Here is a 20,119-nt window from a genome sequence, read left to right as displayed (position 1 = left end):
CTCTCAAAAGAGAAGCAGTTGTTTGGGACATGTCAAAGTATTGTAGAAGTGAGAGCAGTGTTCCTTTTTCTGTACAAGATTTACTTTGAAAGATAATCACTTTCGTTTGAAAGTGTATTAATTTTACCGTGCGAGGGACGCACCTACTCCCACGCAACAGCCCATTTCTCCCGCTCAGCCATGCAGGTTGAATCGACCAAAGCAATTTTTATGGAGAAGCCTAGTCCCCTGCTGGTTGTGTGCGAGTTTTTGCGACAGTACTACACCTTGCTTAACCAAGCCCTGGACATGATGCACAGATTTTATGGGAAGAACTCTCTCTATGCCCATGAGGGCTTGGACTCCAACGGGAAGCAAGCAGATGCAGTCTATGGGCAGAAGGAAATCCACAGGAAAGTGATGTCACAAAACTTCACCAACTGTCACACCCATATCCGCCATGTGTATGCTCATGCCACTCTGAATGACGGGGTGGTGGTCCAAGTGATGGGGCTCCTGTCCAATAATAACCAGGCTCTGTGGAGTTTCATGCAGACTTTTGTTCTTGCTCCTGAAGGCTCTGTGGCCAACAAATTATGTTCACAATGACATCTTCAGATATCAAGATGAGGTCTCTGGTGACTTTGTCACTGAACCTCAGGAGGAATCTGAGGAAGAAGTAGAAGAACCTGAAGAAAGACAACAAACACCTGAGTGGTGCCTGATGATTCTGGAACATTCTATGATCAGGCTGTCAACAATGACTTGCAGCAGCATTTAGAGGAGCCTGTTGTGGAGCCAGAGCCAGAACCGGAGCCGGAGGCAGAACCAGAACCCATGCCTGACATCCAAGTGGACAAGCCTGAGCCACCATTGAAGGAAGCTGCTCCCGAGGATGTGCAAAAGAGCACTTCCCCGGCCCCAGCAGATGTGGCCACAGTGCAGGAACACCTGAGGACATTTTCCTGTGCATCTGTGACTAGTAAGAACCTTCATCCCAGTGGGGCTGTTTCAGTGACAGGGACACCACCTCATGTGGTTAAAGTGCTGCCTTCACAGCCCCACCCAGAATCTAAGACTGAGTCACAGAATCTACCACAAAGGCCTCTGAGAGACCAAAGAGTTCGAGAGCAATGGATCAGTATCCCTCCTCAGAGGGGACCCCAGTCAGTGCGTGAGGCTGGGGAAGCAGAAGATGTGGAACCTTGAAGGATGGTGAGGCACCCTGACAGTCACCAGCTCTTCATTGGGAACCTGCCACATGAGGTTGACAAGTCGGAACTGAAGGATTTTTTCCAAAATTATGGAAATGTGGTGGAGCTGCACATTAACAGTGGCAGGAAGTTACCCAACTTTGGTTTTGTTGTGTTTGACGATTCTGAGTCTATTCAGAAGGTCCTTACCAACAGGCCCATCATGTTCCGAGGCACAGTCTGTCTGAACATGGAGGAGAAGAAGACTTGAGCTACCAGGGAAGGCGAACGCAGGGATAACCGTCTTTGGGGAACAGGAGGCCCTCGTGGTGGGCCAAGTGGTGGGATGAGAGGCCCTCCCTGCGGAGGCATGGTGCAGAAACCAGGCTTTGTTATGGGCAGGGGGATCACAACTCCAAGGCAGTGAATTGCTTGGCCCCAATCTCACACACAGCCCTGGCTTCTGCAGAGCAGTGATTTCTTCAACCAGCCTTTGATGTCTTGGAGTAGTCTATTATAAACTACTCAAGTTTGTACAATTTTCATTTCGCTTGTGTTCATGGTGTGTGCCCCCCACTCTCCTTTCCTCCCCTGACATTTTAGTCCTTCACTTCCAGTTTTCCGGAACAATACTTTAGGAGGAGTAGGTTTTTAAAGAAGAGGAGGGGAGACTCTTCCTGCTCACGCAGAAGATACAGACTGGAGTTTAACAGCCATTCCCACAAAGGACTGCATCTCCCTTTTCACTGACAATGGATGTTTCATTTGTTGGGAGACATGGGATTTGATAAACATTTTGGAAGCAGGAAAAATCCATATTATCTGTCAAGAGTCATGTCTCCTATCTGGTGTGGAAAAATTACCTTTTGGCAACTGCCACTGGGTCCCTGCTGGTGTGGCTAACTGAATAAAAGGTGTTTCCAGAACCTTGTTTTTTGACATGTGATTACCAAACAGTTCTAAACCTCTGTTTGTACCATTGGATTTTAAGTTGTGATATAGCCTGTCAATGTCTAGACTCCAGCTAAGGATTTTTGTTGAACTGTTAGATTATTTTAAGGTAGAGTTTTTCATGTTTTATTTGTATTTGTAAAAAAAAAAGAAAGAAAAAGGAAAAAAAGGACAAAATTCCCACAAGAAAACAAACCCCAAATCCGATAACATAACTGAGCAAAACTGTGCCTTCTATTTGTCTTTGATTCCGCTCCCGGCAATTGTTTAAAGAAAAGTAATAAAGATTTTAGATTTGTTTTCAGATTCAGACTATGTGGGGGAACTGTAGACTTCTTTTGATCATGTGTAATTGTCGTGTTAACATTGTTCTGCCTTATCCTAAAATCACAACTCAGACTGGACAGCTTTTGAGGAAGGTGCTTCTGCCTGGCCTCTGACCTCAGTGACAGGTGGGCCATGCTCTACTCTGCTGTCTGTCCAGGTTCTTATTGGGCACATCAGAAGGATTTGGATTGAATATTGGACTTGACTATCATGACCCAGGGTCTGCATATTTTTTTCTTTAAATCATAGCCATATAGTAAATTTTCTATTCTGTTACATTTCTCTGGACATGCAGTGGGTTTTCTTGGAAAAGACCAATATATATTAAAATATTTCTGGAAGAAAAAAAAACAAACAAAAAAGAAAGTGTATTAATTTCATGTATATCTTTAATAAGAAATACAAATGTGATTCTCTGAAAAGAGAAGTATTTGTTTGGGCATGTCAAAGCATTGTTAGAAGTGAGACCAGTGCTCCTTTTCTCTGTAAAAGCTTTACTTTGAGAGATAATCATATTCATTAGTAAGTGTATTAATTTCAAGGAATGCTTTAATAAGAAACACACATGTGTTTCTCTTAAAAAAGAAGCTCTTGCTTGGGACATGTCAAAGGATTGTTAGAAGTGAGAGCAGGGTTCGTTTTCTCTGTACAAGCTTTACTTTGAAAGATAATCATATTCTTTTAAGTCTATTAATTTTATGAAAATCTTTAGTTACAAACGCACATGTGTTCCTCTGAAAAGAGAAGCAGTTGTTTGGGACATTCAAAGGATTATAAAAAGGGAGAGCAGTGATCCATTTTTTGTACAAGCTTTACTTTGAAAGATAATAACGTTCTTCTATAAGTGTATTAATTTCATGTAAAGGTTTAAAAGAAATGCACATGTGTTTCTCTGAAAACAGAAGCAGTTTTGGGACATGACAAAGTATGGCTAGAAGTGAGAGGAGTAATTATTTTCTCTCTACAAGCTTTATGTTGAAAGATAATCACATTCTTTTGAAAGTGTACTAATTTCATATAAAGCTTTAATAATCACACATGTGTTTCTCTGAAAAGAGAAGCAGTTGTTTGGGACATGTCAAAGGATTGTTAGAAGTTAGAGCAGTGTTCCTTTTCTTAGTGAAAGCTTTACTTTGAGAGATAATCATGTGCTTTTAAGTCTCTTAATTTCACGAAATTCTTTAGTTAGAACGCACATGTGTTTCTCTGAAAAGAGAAGCAATTGTTTGGGACATGTCAAAGGACTGTTAGAAGTTAGAGCAGTGTTCCTTTTATTTGTCCAAGCTTTACTTGGAAACATAATCACGTTTTTCTGTAAGTGTATTAATTTCATGTAAAATTTTTAAAGAAATGCACATGTGTTTCTCTGAAAAGAGAAGCAGTTGTTTGGGACATGTCAAAGTATTGTGAGAAGTGAGAGCAGTGTTCCTTTTCTCTGTACAAGATTTACTTTGAAAGATAATCACGTTCGTTTGAAAATGTATTAATTTCATGTAAAGCTTTCATAAGAAATGCACATGTGTTTCTCTGAAAAGAGAAGCAGTTGTTTGGACATGTCAAAGCATTGTTAGGAGTGAGAGCAGTGTTCCTTTTCTCTGTACATCTTTACTTTGAAAGATAATCATGTTATTTGGTAAGTGTATTAATATCATGTAAAACTTTAATAAGAAACGCACATGTGTTTCTCCGAAAAGAGAAGCAGTTTCTTGGGACATGTCAAAGGATTGTTAGAAGTGAGAGCAGTTTTCCTTTTCTCTATACAAACTTTACTTTAAAAAATGATCACGTTCTTGTAAGTGTATTAATTTCATGAAAGGCTTTATTGAGAAACCCACATGTATTTCACTGAAAAGCGATGCAGTTGTTTGGGACATGAAAAAGTATTGTTAGAAGTGAGAGGACTGATTTTTTTCTCTCTACAAGCTTTACTTTGAAAGATAATCACATTCCTTTAAGTGTATTAATTACATGTAAAGCTTTAGTGAGAAACACACATGTGTTTCTCTGAAAAGAGAAGCAGTTGTTTGGGACTTGTCAAAGGATTGTTACAAGTGAGAGCAGTGTTCTTTTTCTCTGTACAAGCTTTACTTTGAAAGATCATCACGTTCTTTTAAGTGTATTAATTTCATGAAAAGCTTTAGTGAGAAACATACATGTGTTTCTGTGAAAAGAGAAGCAGTTGTTTGGGACATGTCAAAGAACTGTTAGAAGTGAGTGCAGTGTTAATTTTCTTTGTACAAATTTACTTTGAAAGATAATCATGTTCCTTTAAGTGTAATAATTTCATGTAAAGCTTTAGTGAGAAATGCACATGTGTTTCTCTGAAAGAGAAGCAGTTGTTTGGGACATGACAAAGTACTTTTAGAAGTGAAAGGAGTGATTTTTTCCTCTGTACAAGCTTTACTCTTAAAGATAATCACATTCTTTTGAAAGTGTATTAATTTCATGTAAAGCTTTAATAAGTAATACACAAGTGTTCCTTTAAAAGAGAAGCTGTAGGGATAAGCCCCTCCCATTAGGGGGCGTGTTTGCCTCGGGCTAATATTTACTGATAAATCTGCTGGGCGTGATCCCAGCAGCCCCTTTTTCTGCTTTCCTGTTCTCCGCAGGAACCTGTTATCCCGTAAGTCTATTTCCTCATAAAAGCTGTATATATTTTTATAATATGTCTGCATTCATTTACATCGTTACATTTTGGCATCCAACATGGGTCTATTTTGTCCCAGCCCTGGCACAGTTGAGGGCGCAAGCTCGATCTTTCCCAGCCTTTTTGAGCAAGTTTGCTACCGGAGCTCAGGAAGTGCGATTGGGCGAGCATAGCCTGCTACCTTTCACAGCGCGCTCCCGGCTCACTTTCTCTTCCCCCACTCCAGGCCATGATACAGTCGCAGAGTGGCAACCCCCACTCGGCCCCATATGCCTAGCCTTTTAGACTTACTCGGGCCAGAGCACATTAACTGCTCCCTGCCTGACTTGGCTAAGTTTGCAGCGGAACCCCACTGCCTGAATTAGCAGAAGCACCTGCAGTTTTGAAGCAAAAGCTGCCACAGCAGCAGACAAAGTGACCCCTTCCACGACCAATCTAACTTCTCAGGCAGTTCAATAATTTTTGTTTTGAGTTAATTGTTTCAGACCAGCTCTGGCTTAAACCATGTGGACTCAGGTACATTTCTTTCACCACCACTGGCAGGAAAACATCATTACAGGTAAATAATTTTCTTTTATATATAAGAAAAATGTCTGAAAACATTACCATTCAAGACTTTAACAGCCTTTTTGAATGTACCATGTGGGAGATTTTACTAGAAGTGTCTGTCATTCCACATATATGGATCTTTCTGGGATTCATAGTTTTCCTTGGTACTATATGGTTTGATAATATAAATATGATAAAGTCTTTATGAGATGAGGTTGAACACTTAAAAAAATTGAGAATGACAACAATCTTCTCAAGAATCAGTTTGAAGTTCTCCAGGGAGAGAACAGATCTTTGTTTAACACAACTCGACAAACTGAACAAAATTTAGAAGAGGTACAGGCTGATGTTAAGGAGAAATTCATTACTATGGAAGAGGGAACCGCTGATTTGGATCATAAGCTTCAGTCCCTTTCAGTAAGAACTGAAACATTAATGGCTGATATTAAAGAGAAATTCATTAGTATGGAAAAGGGAACAGCTGATTTGGATCATAAACATCAGTCCCTTTCAGTAGAAACTGAAACATTAACTGAGAGAATCAAAACTGCTGAACGTGACAATCTGATTTTGTCTAAAGCTTATGACAGATTGGCAGAAAGACTGTCAATACAAGAAGGCACAGTTTATGCTATAAAAATTATGTCCAAAGATGAGATGTTATTTCTAATGGACAAACATCATACTTTAGAATCCTCAATGAAGGCTTTGGATCATAATTCTGGAAAGGACATTCAGACATTGCAGAAGGCAATGGTGAATAGAATTGAAAAGATTGGGTAATTTCTACATTCTGATGAAGAAGCACAAGGGGTAGAAAGGCAAATTTTAACTACATCTGTGGGTAAATCTATCTGGGACAATTCCCACAAAGCTCTACCTACAGTTCTACCTGCCTTTTCAGTAGTAACAACAGAGAAAGTGGTTGGTTCCAGAAACCCTAGGGTCACCAAGGAAGATATATGGGAGCCAGTCCGTATGAATGATCTCAAAGAAATTAAACAGGCTGTAATGACTTTTGTGATGCATGCCTCTTTTGTTAAAGAAATGCTAAAATCGTGGGCCATGACAAGCAGAGTAACTCCCTCTGACTGGTTACAACTGAGTTCAGCAGTACTTGAGAGTGGAGAGCAATTGAAATGGAGATGTTTATTCAGGCAAGATGCTAGACTTTTACAACAGCAGGAAAGAGTGAAGGGAATTGAGATTTCCCTAGATCAGTTTCTAGGAGAAGGGCTCTTTTCCAACCCTCAGGAACAAGCTAATTTGGATGAAAACACACTCTCCATGTGCACTACAGCAGCCTTAAGGGCTTGGGACAGGGTGCAAGACCCAGGACAGAGAATCAAATCATTTGTCAAAGTTAAACAGGATCAGAGAGAACACTTTAGTGACTTTTTACAAAGACTAACTAAAGCTGTACAGTTAGGGATATCTGACCAAGAAGCAAGACATATAATGATCGAGTCTTTGGCTTGTGAAAATGCAAATGTGGAATGCAAAAGGATTTGGGGGCCTTTAAAGCTCAGAACAGCACCCTTGGAAGAATGGGTCTTGCATACACTGAATGTTGATACATTTGACTATGGCACTGAAGCATGGGTAGAAGAAGAAATTTCCAATGGTAAAAGGAGACATCAGAATACCAAATGTTTTAATTGTGACAAAATGGGTCATATGAAAAGGAATTGTAGACAATGGATTTTCAGAAATAATAGTAATGCATCTTCTAGAAATAACAGAAATAGGAGGACTCGGCCTTCAGGTTTAAGTAGAAAATGTGGAAACGGCAGACATTGGACGAATGAATGCAGGTCTACAAGAGATAGACAAGGCAACCTGATACAGATGGGAAACGTGAGAGGGGGTCCTCACAAGCCCCCATGGCAAACATGGTTCATTCAATTCCAGTTACTGCAGAGAACGTGCCTTGTCAGGAATTAGGAAGCCCCATGCCTACTGTTACAAGTAATAATGATCAGAAAGATGAATTCTGTGTGTTTTGGCAAACTTCTATAAATGATCAAAGACCAAAGCTAAGAGTCTGTGTAAATGGCCTTTTTATTACTGGTCTGCTGGACACAGGTGCCGATGTAAGTATCATTACCCCAGAATCTTAGCATCCATATTGGCCACTTCAGAATGTAAATGTTCAGCTCCTGGGAATTGGAACCCTATCTTGAGTAAGGCAGAGCATGAGATGGGTTGAATGTATAAGGCTAGAGGGACAAATAGGAAAATTAAGGCCATATGCAGCCAATATTGCAATGAAGTTATGGGATCGTGACCTACTACAACAATGGAATATCCAAATTTACATTCCTGCTACTTCTAGAGCCTATATTTCTGAAAATAATATTAAAATATTTTACAAATGGAGAAAACTGCTCATTCGGACTGTACAAGAACAAGCAATTGATGTCACTTCAGAGAGACCAACAGCCTTACCTCTAAAATGGTTGACTGAGAAACCAATATGGACAAAGCAATGGCCTTTAGCTGAGAAAAAGTTACAGGCTTTATAACAGCTGGTGCAAGAGCAATTAGATGTTGGACATATAGAAGAATCTACCAGGCCTTGGAATTCTCCTGTATTTGTGGTCAAGAAAAAATCAGGTAAATGGGGAATGGTGACAGATCTCAGTGATATCAACAATATTATTCAAACTATGGGCCCTATGCAATCTGGAATTCCTTTGCCCTCTATATTGCCAAAAGGATGGCCTCTCATAGTTATTGACTTAAAGAATTGTTTTTTCACTATAACTTTACAAAAAGGAGATAGAGCAAAATTTGCTTTCACAATGCTTACTTATAATAATTTTCAACCTTCGAGGAGGTACCACTGGGCAGTCCTCCCCCAGGGTATGTTAAGTAGCCCCTCCCTGTGCCATTATTTTGTGAATCACCATTACAAATAATATGCAAGAAATTTCCCTAATGGATAGTATACCAGTACATGGACGACATTTTGTTATCCAATTCAAACATGGATCCCTTGAACAGACTATTTGAAGAAATAGAGATACTTTTACCTGAATGGGAATTGCAGATTGCTCCTGAAAAGATTCAGAGGTGAGATTCTGTTAATTATTTAGGTTATAAAATAGGTTTGCAAAAAATTAAAACACAAAAGGCACAAATTCGGAGAGATCACCTATGGACTCTTAATGACTTTCAAAGACTGTTAGGAGACATTTCCAGTCTACGACCAGCTATTGGGATAACACCTGATCTAATAATTCATTTGAACAAAACCTTAGTTAGAGACAAATATTTAAACAGTCCCAGAGAATTAACAGCTGAATCAGAAAAGGAACTGACAATGATTGAGAATAAATTACAACAGGCACATGTGGACAGGCTGAATCCAGAGTTCGATTGTATTCTCGGCATACTACCATCAAAAATTTCTCCTAAAGGAATTTTAATGCAGAGAGATGATATTATCTTGGAATGGATCTTTTTACCCCACAAACCAAGTAAGAAACTGAAAACTTATGTGGAAAAAGTCTCTGAGTTAATTATAAAACGTAAGTTGAGACTTCGTCAACTAGCAGGCATAGACCCAGCAGAAATTATAGTGCCTTTCACTGCTGATGAACTAAAGAAATTATGGGAAGATAATGAACCATGGCAAAGAGCTTGTGCTAACTTTTTGGGAGACATTAATCACAACTATTCAAAAAGCAAGAGGCTTAACTTCATAAAAAGAACTTCTTGGATCCTTCCTCAAATCGTCCGTGATGCTCCAATAACTGGAGCCCGTAAATTCTATACTGATGCCAATAAATCAGGGAAGGCAGGTTACAAATCAGAAGACTTGGGTAAGGTGGAACAAAGTCCTTATGATTCTGTCCAGAAGGCGGAATTATATGCCATTCTTATGGTGCTAAGGGATTTTAAAGAACCTATTAATATAGTTACTGATTCACAATACACAGAAAGAGTTATTTTACATATTGAAACTGCTGAATTTATACCTGATGATACAGAACTAACCTCTTTGTTTATCCAGGTACAAGATTTGATTAGGAACAGGCTTTGCCCTATGTACATGACACACATCCGATCCCATACGGGTCTGCCAGGTACTCTAGCACAAGGGAATGCAGAAATTGATTGATTGGTAGTGTGCTACAAGCCTTTGAATTTCATAAAAAAACATCATGTTAATAGCTAAGGTTTGAAGAAAGAATTTTCTATTACATGGCAACAAGCTAAGGAGATTGTAAAGAAATGCCCTACTTGCTCTTTCTGTAACCAAAAGCCACTGCCTGCTTGGGCTAATCCAAAGGGCACCCAAAGGAATGAAATCTGGAAGATGGATGTGTTCCACTTTGCAGAATTTGGCAAATTAAAATATGTTCATCACACCATTGACACATATTCAGGCTTTCAGTGGGCAACTGCTTTAGGTTCAGAAAAAGCTGATTTAGTAATCACTCATTTATTAGAAGTCATGGCTATCATGGGTATACCTACACAAATAAAGACAGATAATGGTCCTTGCTTATGTCTCTAGGAAAATGAAACGGTTTGTTGATTATTACAATATCAAGCATGTTACAGGTATACAATACAATCCTACAGGTCAAGCAGTCAACGAAAGATCAAATCGAACTATAAAATATATGTTGAACAAACAGAAAGGAGTGGAAAACATCCCCAGAAATAGGTTACATAATGCTTTGTTAACCTTGAATTTTCTCAGTGCTAATGAGAAGGGAACATCGGCTGCAGAAAGACATTGGATAATGGAAAAGTCTATTGAACTAAATCAACCAGTTTATTTCAAGGATGTGCTGACCTCACAATGGAAGCCAGGAGATGTGCTGTGTTGGGCAAGGGGATTTAGTCTTGTCTCCACAGGTGAAGAAAAAATGTGGATACTGTCAAACTTAATAAAGGTTCTTTTTGTTGAAGAGAAGCCACTTGGAAAAGATAAATAGCAATTCAATCACAAGGATGGCGATCATACTGATTGTAAGAAATACAGATAGGTTGGGGGCTGGGTAATTTTCTTATCTCCACAGGAAAATACCATCTTCTAAGAATTTAAAGGACCCTGAATATTTAATTACTGATGGAAGGGCATGTTCTGTAAGTATTAATTTATATATATGTCTTAAACTTTCTTTGCCTTTCTTCATATCTGTGTCTTTCTTTATATGTCAGTATATGCCCTTGTTGCTAATGTTTAAATTTCCCATAACAAGCAACAAATTTTCCTACAGTAATCTTTGAAGTTTCCAGGATGAAGTTGGGGCCCCACGACATCAACTCAATCTGGTTTTTATGACGTCATGATTTTTTTTAAAGCACTAATATTAGACCTATTTTTGGTACCAACTACATGAGACAATTTCGAATGGTGCACATTTTTGACAACACTCTGGCCGGACATTCTCAAAACGCTCTTAGACTAGTTACAATTTTCTTAGGTCAAAGGTTAAATTGGGAATTTTACCATCATTTGCTTACACAGGACCCCCTAAGAAGAACGTCGTCCCCATGTCAGCTAGAAGCAATCTTAGAGGACGACATCCCCTCTCCCAACAGAGCTTGCCCTTGGGGTTAGGGACATCTTTTAGTGGTTGGTTTAGGGTTGAGGAGATGGGGTGATATTTTATGGAATTAGGGGTATTTTCAAAAAATAAAAAAGAAGGGGGATTAACTGGTTTTATGGGATGATTGGTATTTGTGAATTACTGTTTTTAGAAAATTGTATTGGTACTGTTTCTTGTATATTGATATATTGAATATTGAATGTGATTGTTCCTACCTCTATTTTTGTATAAGAGTATGCTTATAACTTTGTCTATATTGTACTGATACATCTACCATATTACAATGTACATTTCTACCTCTGATACTATTCATATAATGACATTGCTTACAGTTGAAGATCATTGTCTTCATATATTGCATTCTTTTAGTCTTCAAGTTAGATAGGTATTAAGAATTATATGTTTGTCATATTTATTTTTAGGTTAATCAGGTCTTTTAGATACATAGAAATTATATTTTGTATAGATAGTATGATCTTCAGCCTCTTCAAAGAGCTGTAGAAAATGGCCTTTAATCTAACCTAAAATTCTGTGCCAATGAGACACAATTACTCATGGCAACGCCACTCTACTCCCGAGAGAACGTTGAGCACCAAAGACACTCCACTGGGAGCTTGTCTTCTTGGCAGAACTGGACTTTGGGTTAAGAAAAGCCCATATCTCAACCTTTGACAAAGATACAGAATATGGAACAGGATTGTCTTATCCTGCCAAGACAGGGTAGGATAGTTCTTAGAATGGTATGTCAGTTATGTTAGGCCTTAGCCAAAGTTGGTTGACTCAACATTGCAAAAGAGACTTTGGGTGTTCCTTTTCTCTGTACAAACTTTACTTCAAAAGATAATCACATTCTTTTAAGTGTATTAATTTCACGAAAAGTTTTAGTTAGAAACGTAAATATGTTTCTCTGAAAAAAGAACAGTTATTTGGGACATGTCAAAGGATTATTAGAAGTTAAAGAAGTGTTCCTTTTCTTTGTACAAGCTTTCTTTGAAAGATAATCACGTTCTTTTAAGTGTATTAATTTCATTAAAAGCTTTAGGGAAAAACGCACATGTGTTTCTCTGAAAAGAGAAGCAGTTGTTTGCACATGTCAAAGCATTGTTAGAATAAGAGTAGTGTTCCTTTTCTCTGTACCTCTTTCCTTTGAAAGATAATCACATTCTTTGATAAGTGTTTTAATTTCTTGTAAAGCTTTAAAAGAAATGCACATGTGTTTCTCTGAAAAGAGAAGCTGTTGTTTGGGAAATGACAAAGTATTGTTATTAATGAGAGCAGTGTCTTTTATTTCTGTACAACCTTTACTTTGAAAGATAATCTTGTTCTTTGGATGTGTATTAATTTCATGTAAAGCTTCAATAAGAATTGCACGTGTGTTTCTCTGAAAAGGGAAGTAGTTGTTTTGGACATGTATTATCAGAAGTGAGAAAAGTGTTCCTTTACTCTGTACAAGCTGTATTTTGAAAGATAATCACGTTCTTTTAAGTGTATTAATTTCATGAATTGGTTTAGTGAGAAATGCACATGTGTTTCACTGAAAAGAGAAGCAGTTGTTTGGGACATGTCAAAGTATTGTTAGAATGAGACCAGTGTTTCTTAACTCTGTACAAGATTTACATTGAAATATAATCATGTTTGCTCCCGTATCCACCCTTCCTTATATCCCACCTTCCAATTCCCCCAAGCTCCCCTGATCCTCCCCACTCACGTTTCTCACCCCACTTCCCCTTAGTTCCATGTCACCTCACCAGTAAGTTCCCAGCTTTGTCTGGCAATCTTGTCTACTTTCCCTATCCAGGGGGATGACTATACATTTTTCTTTGGGTTCACCTTCTTATTTAGCTTCTCTAGGATCACAAATTATAAGCTCAATGTCCTTTATTTATGGCTAGAAATCAATTGTGAGTGAGTACATCCCATGTTCATCTTTTTGTTTCTGGGATACCACACTCAGGATAGTGTTTTTTATTTCCATCAATTTGCATGCAAATTTCATGATGTTATTGTTTTTTACCACTGAGTAGTACTCTAATATGTATATATTCCACACTTTCTTCATCCATTCTTCCATTGAAGGGCATCTAGGATGTTTCCAATTTCTGGCTATTACAAACAATTCGGCTATGAACATAGTTGAACAAATGCTTTTGTCATATGATAGGGCATCCTTGGTGATATTTCCAAGAGTGGTATTAAGGGAGCCATCTTAGGGTTGGCAAAAGACTTGACTCTAGAGGGGCTCGCAGGTGTCCAGGAAGACGTCTCCAGCTAGTACCTTGAGCAACTGTGGAAAGGGAACCTGAAATGATCCTATCCTATAGACATACTGATAAATATCTTGGATATCACCTTAGAACCTTCATCTGGCGATGGATCCAGATAGAGACAGAGACCAAATTTGGAGAAATTTACTGAGCTCTACAGGTCCAAATGAGGAGCAGAAGAGGGAGAACATGAGCAAGGAAGTTGGGAACATGAGGGGTGCACCCACCCACTGTTACAGTGGAACTGATCTATTGGGAGCTAACCAAGGCCAGCTGGACTGGGACTGAATAAGCATGGGATGAAACCAGACTCTCTGAACATGACTGACAATGAAGGCTGATGAGAAGCCAAGGACAATGGCACTAGGTTGCGATCCTAATACATAAATTGACTTTGTTGGAGCCTAGTCTTTTTGTATCCTCACCTTCCTGGACCTAAATAGAAGTGGGAGGACCTTGGTCTTCCCTCAGGGCAGGGAATTTAAACTGCTCTTCAGTACATAGAGGGAAGGGGAATATTGTGGGGGGAGGTGGAGAGGAGTGGAGAGGGGGGAAGGGGAGTGGAGGGAGGGGGATGTGTGGGAGGAGGCAGAGGGAAATGGGAAATGTGGAGGAGGTGGAAATTTTTATTTAAAAAGAAAAATATAAAGAAAAAATAATTTTGCAGTTAAAAAAAGATAATCATGTTCGTTTGAAAGTGTATATTTTCCATATTAAGCTTTAATAAGAAATGCACACGTGTGTTTCTCTGAAAAGAGAAGCAGTTGTTTGGACATGTCAAAGCATTGTTAGAACTGAGAGGAGCGTTCCTTCTCTGTACATCTTTACTTTGAAAGATAATAACATTCTTTGGTAAGTGTATTTATTTCATATAAAGCTTTAAAGAAATGCACATGTGTTTCTCTGAAAAGAGAAGCAGTTGCTTGGGACATGTCAAAGGATTGTTAGAAGTGAGAGCAGTGTTCCTTTTCTTTGTACAAGCTTTACTTTGAGTGATAATCACGTCCTTTTGAAAGTGTATTAACTTCATGAAATGCTTTAGTGAGAAATGCACATGTGTTTCTCTGAAAAGAGAGGCAGTTGTTTGGGACATGACAAAGTATTGTTACAAGTGAGAGCAGTGTTCCTTTTCTATGTACAAGCCTTCATTTGAAAGATAATCACATTCTTTTAAGTGTATTAATTTCACGAAAAGCTTTAGTCAGAAACACACATGCGTTTCCCTGAAAAGAGAAGCAGTTGTATGGGACATGTCAAAGTATTGTTAGAAGTGGAAGACAGTGTTCCTTTTCTCTGTAGAAGCTTTACTTTGAAAGATATTAATGTTCTTTTGAAATGTATTAATTGCATGTAAAGCTTTAATAAGAAGTGCGCATGTGATTCTCTCAAAGGAGAAGCAGTTGTTTGGACATTTCAAAGCATTGTTAGAAGTGAGAACAGTATTCCTTTTCTCTGTGCATGTGTACTTTGAAAGATATTCACATTCTTTGGTAAGTGTATTACTTTCATGTAAAGCTTTAATAAGCAACGAACATGTGTTCCTCTGAAAAGAGAAACAGCTGCTTGGGACCTGTCAAAGGATTGTTAGAGGGGCGGAGACAGACCAGGGGGCAGTCGCACACGGCGGAGACAGACCGGCGCGCAAACGCGGCAGAGACAGACTGGCGCGCAGACGCGGCAGCGACTGGCGGATGTGGGATAGTCCAAGCATGAAACAGTGAAGCCCACATTGAGAGCAGATCGCCCCACTACAACTAAATCAAGTAGGTTTCTTGGGGCCTAACCTGCAGATTGGGAGGCCTTTTATTGGCGAGATCCACTGGCCTGTCCCTGAAGACACTCCTGGGTGGGGAGAGTGTTCTTGGCCCATGGCGGGCCACAGGAAATGGAGCAGGGGCATTCCCAGACCTCCTTGACCCCTCGGTTCGTCTGTGAGGGCTGGTCCCCTCTGCTGGTGCTGCTCCTCCTCTGCTGTGACCTCTCTCTCTCTGGCCCATCCCAGCTTGCGCCCAGGGGGCCCCCTTCACTCTCCCTCCCTTACGCAGGGCCGCGGGATCACCCAGTTTAGCCTGTTTGGGCTTTGGGTCAGGAGCTTGGGACAGAGGGCAGCGGGAGTTTCTCTGTTTTGGTGGCTGGCCCACAGAGTGGAAGGCCTTTTGTTGGCGAGATCCCTGGCGAACGGGGAGCCTGGCCCTGTTCCTGGAGACCCTTCTGAGTGGTGAGAAGGATCTTGGCCCACGGTGGGAGACAGGAAATGGAGCAAAGGCATCTTGTAAGCGAGGCCCCTGGCCCAGCAGGGAAACCTGATCCTGCTTTAAAAGACCCATTAGATAGCATCGATAGGAGGAGATGGGCAGGTGCCAAGGCAAGAATTCACATAACAATCTGAAAAACAACATGAAAACACCAGAACCCAAAGATCTTACATCAGAAGGACTTGAACACCCTAACACAGAAGAAGTGGAAAAAATTAACTTTATGAAAGCAATAGAGTCCCTTAAACAACATGTAAAAAACGCTCTTATAGAAATGGATGAGAAGTATAACAAAAAGTTTGAAGAAATGAGTTAATATGTGAATGATACCCTGGGAAACCAAAAAAAAAAAAAAAACGATCAAACAAGTAATGGAAACAGTTCAAGAATTGAAAACTGAAATGGAAGCAAGGAAGAAAACACAAACTGAGGACCAGCTGGATATGGAAAATCTAGGTCAACTAGCAGAGACTACAGAATCAAGCATAATCAATAGAATACAAGAGATAGAAGAAAGAATCTCAGATTCTGAGGACACCATAGAGAAAATAAATGCACTGATCAAAGAAAACAGTAAAGTCAACAAATTTTCATCACAAAACATTCAGGAATTATGGGACACAATAAAAAGACCAAACCTCGAATAATAGGGATGCAAGAAGGAGAAGAGTCACAACTCAAAGGCACAGAAAATATTTTTAACAAAATTATGGAAGAAAACTTTCCCAACCTAAAGAATGAAATTCCTTTGAATATTCAAGAAGCATACAGAACACCAAACAGACTGGACCAAAGAAAAACATCCCCTTGCCATATAATAATCAAAACACAAAATATACAGATTAAAGAAAGAATATTAAGAGCTGCAAAGGAAAAAGGCCAAGTAACTTATAAAGGTAAACCGATCAGACTTACACCTGACTTCTCTATGGAAACCATGAAAGCCAGACGGTCATGGATAGAGGTACTGCAGAAACTAAGAGACCACGGATGCAAACCCAAATTACTATACCCAGCCAAGCTATCGTTCACTATCAATGGAGAAAACAAGACATTCCAGGATAAGAACAAATTTAAACACTATGTAGCCACAAATCCAACCCTGCAGAAAGTAATAGAAGGAAAATCACAACCCAAGGAATCCAACATTGCTAACACTGCCTACAATGACTCAGGCATCTAGCGACCCTTCACTAGCACAACTCAAAGAAGGGAGACACACAAACTCTACTACCAAAAACCAATAAGAATAACTGGAGCAAACAACCACTGGTCATTAATATCACTTAATATTAATGGTCTCAATTCACCTATAAAAAGGCACAGGCTAAGAGATTGGATAAGAAAACAGGATCCAACATTCTGCTGTTTGCAAGAAAGACATCTCAACCACAAAGACAGGCCTCTACTTAGAGCAAAGGGTTGGGAAAAGGTTTTTCAAGCAAATGGTCCTAAAAAAAAAGCAGGTGTGGCCATATTAATTTTTAACAAAACTGACTTCAAACTAAAATCAATCAGAAGAGATCGAGATGGACACTTTATACTCAAACAGGAACAATTCATCAGGATGAAATCTCAGTCCTGAATATCTACGCTCCTAATATAAAAGCACCCACGTATGTAAAAGAAATATTACTAGAACTTAAGGCAGACATGAAATCACACACACTAGTAGTAGGAGACTTCAGCACACCTCTCTCACCAAGGGACAGGTCAATCAGACAGAAACCTAATAGAGAATTAAGAGAATTGTTGGAGGTAATGAAGCAAATGGACTTAACAGACATCTATAGGACACTCCACCCAAATAGGAAAGAATATACCTTCTTCTCTGCAGCTCATGGAACCTTCTCGAAAATTAACCACATACTCGGAAACAAAGGAAACCTCCACAGATACAAAAAAAAATCAGTGTCCACCTGTGTCTTATCAGATCACCACGGATTAAAGTTAGAAGGCAACAACAATGCTGCCCCCAGAAAGCCTACAAACTCATGGAAACTGAACAGCCAAAAACTGAACCACACCTGGGTCAAGGAAGAAATTAAGAAAGAAATTAAAATCTTCCTTGAATTTAATGAAAATAAAGAGACAACATACTCAAACCTATGGGACACGATGAAAGCAGTGCTAAGAGGAAAGTTCATAGCACTAAGTGCCCACTTAAAAAAAACGGAGAAAGCATACATTGGGGACTTAACAGCACACCTGAAAGCTCTAGAAAAAAAAGAAGCAGACGTGCCCAAGAGGAGTAGAAGACTGGAAATAATCAAACTGAGGGCAGAAATCAACAAAATAGAAATACAGAAAACAGTCCAAAGAATCAATGAAAAAAAAGTTGGTTGTTGGAGAAAATCAACAACATCGACAAACCCCTATCCAAACTAATTAAATGACAGAGAGAGAACATGCAAATAAATAAGATCAGAAATGAAAAGGGGGACATAACCACAGACACAGAGGAAATTCAGAGAATCATTAGATCTTACTACAAAAGCCTGTATGCCACAAAACTGGAAAATGAAAAAGAAATGGACATTTTTTTAGATAAGTACAATATACCAAAGCTAAACCAAGAACAGGTAAATGATCTAAATAGACCTGTTAGTTTCAAAGAATTAGAAATTGTTATAAAAAATCTCCCTTCCAAAAAAAGCCCAGGACCAGATGTCTTCAATGCAGAATTCTACCAGAACTTCCAAGAAGAGCTAATACCTATACTCCTTAACATATTTCACAATATAGAAAGAGAAGAATCATTGCCTAATTCCTTTTATGAAGCTACAGTAACCCTGATACCAAAACCACACAAAGACCCAACCAAGAAAGAGAATTACAGGCCTATCTCACTCATGAACATTGACGCAAAAATTCTCAATAAAATACTGGCAAACCAAATCCAAGAACACATTAGAAAAATTATCCATTATGATCAAGTAGGCTTCATCCCAGAGATGCAGGGCTGGTTCAACATACGCAAATCTATCAATGTAATCCACCATGTAAATAAACTGAAAGAAAAAACCATATGATCATTTCATTCGATGCAGAAGAAGCATTCGACAAAATTCAACATCCCTTTATGATAAAGGTCTTGGAGAGATTAGGGATACAAGGGTCATACCTAAATATAATAAAAGCTATTTACAGCAAGCCAACAGCTAAAATTAAATTAAATGGAGAAAAACTCAAAGCCATCCCACTAAGATCAGGAACATGACAAGGCTGTCCACTCTCTCCATATCTCTTCAATATAGTGCTGGAAGTTCTAGCAATAGCGATAAGACAACATAAGGGGATCAAGGGGATTTGTATTGGAAAGGACAAAGGTAAGCTTTCGTTATTTGCTGATGATATGATAGTATAAATAAGGGACCCCAAAAATTCTACCAAAAGAACTCCTACAGCTGATAAATACCTTTGGTAATGTGGCAGGATACAAGATCAACTCCAAAAAATCAGTTGCCTTCCTATACACTAAGGATAAGGAAGCAGAAAGGGAAATCAGAGAAGCATCACCTTTCACAATAGCCACAAATAGCATAAAATATCTTGGGGTAACTCTGACAAAGGAAGTGAAAGATCTATTTGACAAGTCTTTAAAGAAAGAAATTGAAGAGGACACCAGAAAATGGAAGGATCTCCCTTGCTCTTGGATTGGGAGGATCAACATAGTAAAAATGGCAATTCTACCAAAAGCAATCTATAGATTCAATGCAATCCCCATCAAAAATTTTCACATATCTGGAGAAGACAGTAATCAACTTTATATGGAAAAACAAAAAACCCAGGATAGCCAAAACAATGTTATACAATAAAGGACTGCCTGGAGGCATTACCATCACTGACTTCAAACTGTATTACAGAGCTACAGTATTGAAAACAGCTTGGTACTAGCATAAAAACAGAGAAGTCTACCAATGGAATCGAATAGAAGACCCTGACTTTAACCCACAAACCTATGAACACCTGATTTTCGACAAAGGAGATAAAAGTATACAATGGAAAAAAGAGAGCATCTTCAACAAACTGTGCTGGCAAAACTGGATGTCGATCTGTAGAAGAATGAAAATAGATCCATATCTATCACCATGCACAAAACTCAGGTCCAAATGGATTAAAGACCTCAATATCAGTCCGAACACACTGAACCTGAATGAAGAGAAAGTGGGAAATACTCTACAACACATGGGCACAGGAGACTGCTTCCTACGTATAAACCCAGCAGCACAGACATTAAGGACATCATTGAATAAATGGGACCTCCTGAGACTGAGAAGCTTCTGAAAAGCAAAGGACACTGTCATTAAGACAAAAAGGGAACCCACTGACTCAGAGAAGATCTTCACCAACCCTGCAACTGACAAAGGTCTGATCTCCAAAA

General features: G+C 39.0%; 1 pseudogene; it reads left to right on the top strand.

The window, feature by feature from the left end:
• Positions 1-210: 210 nt before the first annotated feature.
• LOC130865993 (ras GTPase-activating protein-binding protein 1-like) lies at positions 211-1,599 on the top strand (annotated as a pseudogene).
• Positions 1,600-20,119: the final 18,520 nt, after the last annotated feature.

Source organism: Chionomys nivalis, chromosome 24 (genome assembly GCF_950005125.1).
Source record: "Chionomys nivalis chromosome 24, mChiNiv1.1, whole genome shotgun sequence".
Taxonomy (NCBI): domain Eukaryota; kingdom Metazoa; phylum Chordata; class Mammalia; order Rodentia; family Cricetidae; genus Chionomys; species Chionomys nivalis.
The sequence above is the reverse complement of the archived record's forward strand: the minus strand, read 5'-3'. Positions and strand labels throughout refer to the sequence as shown.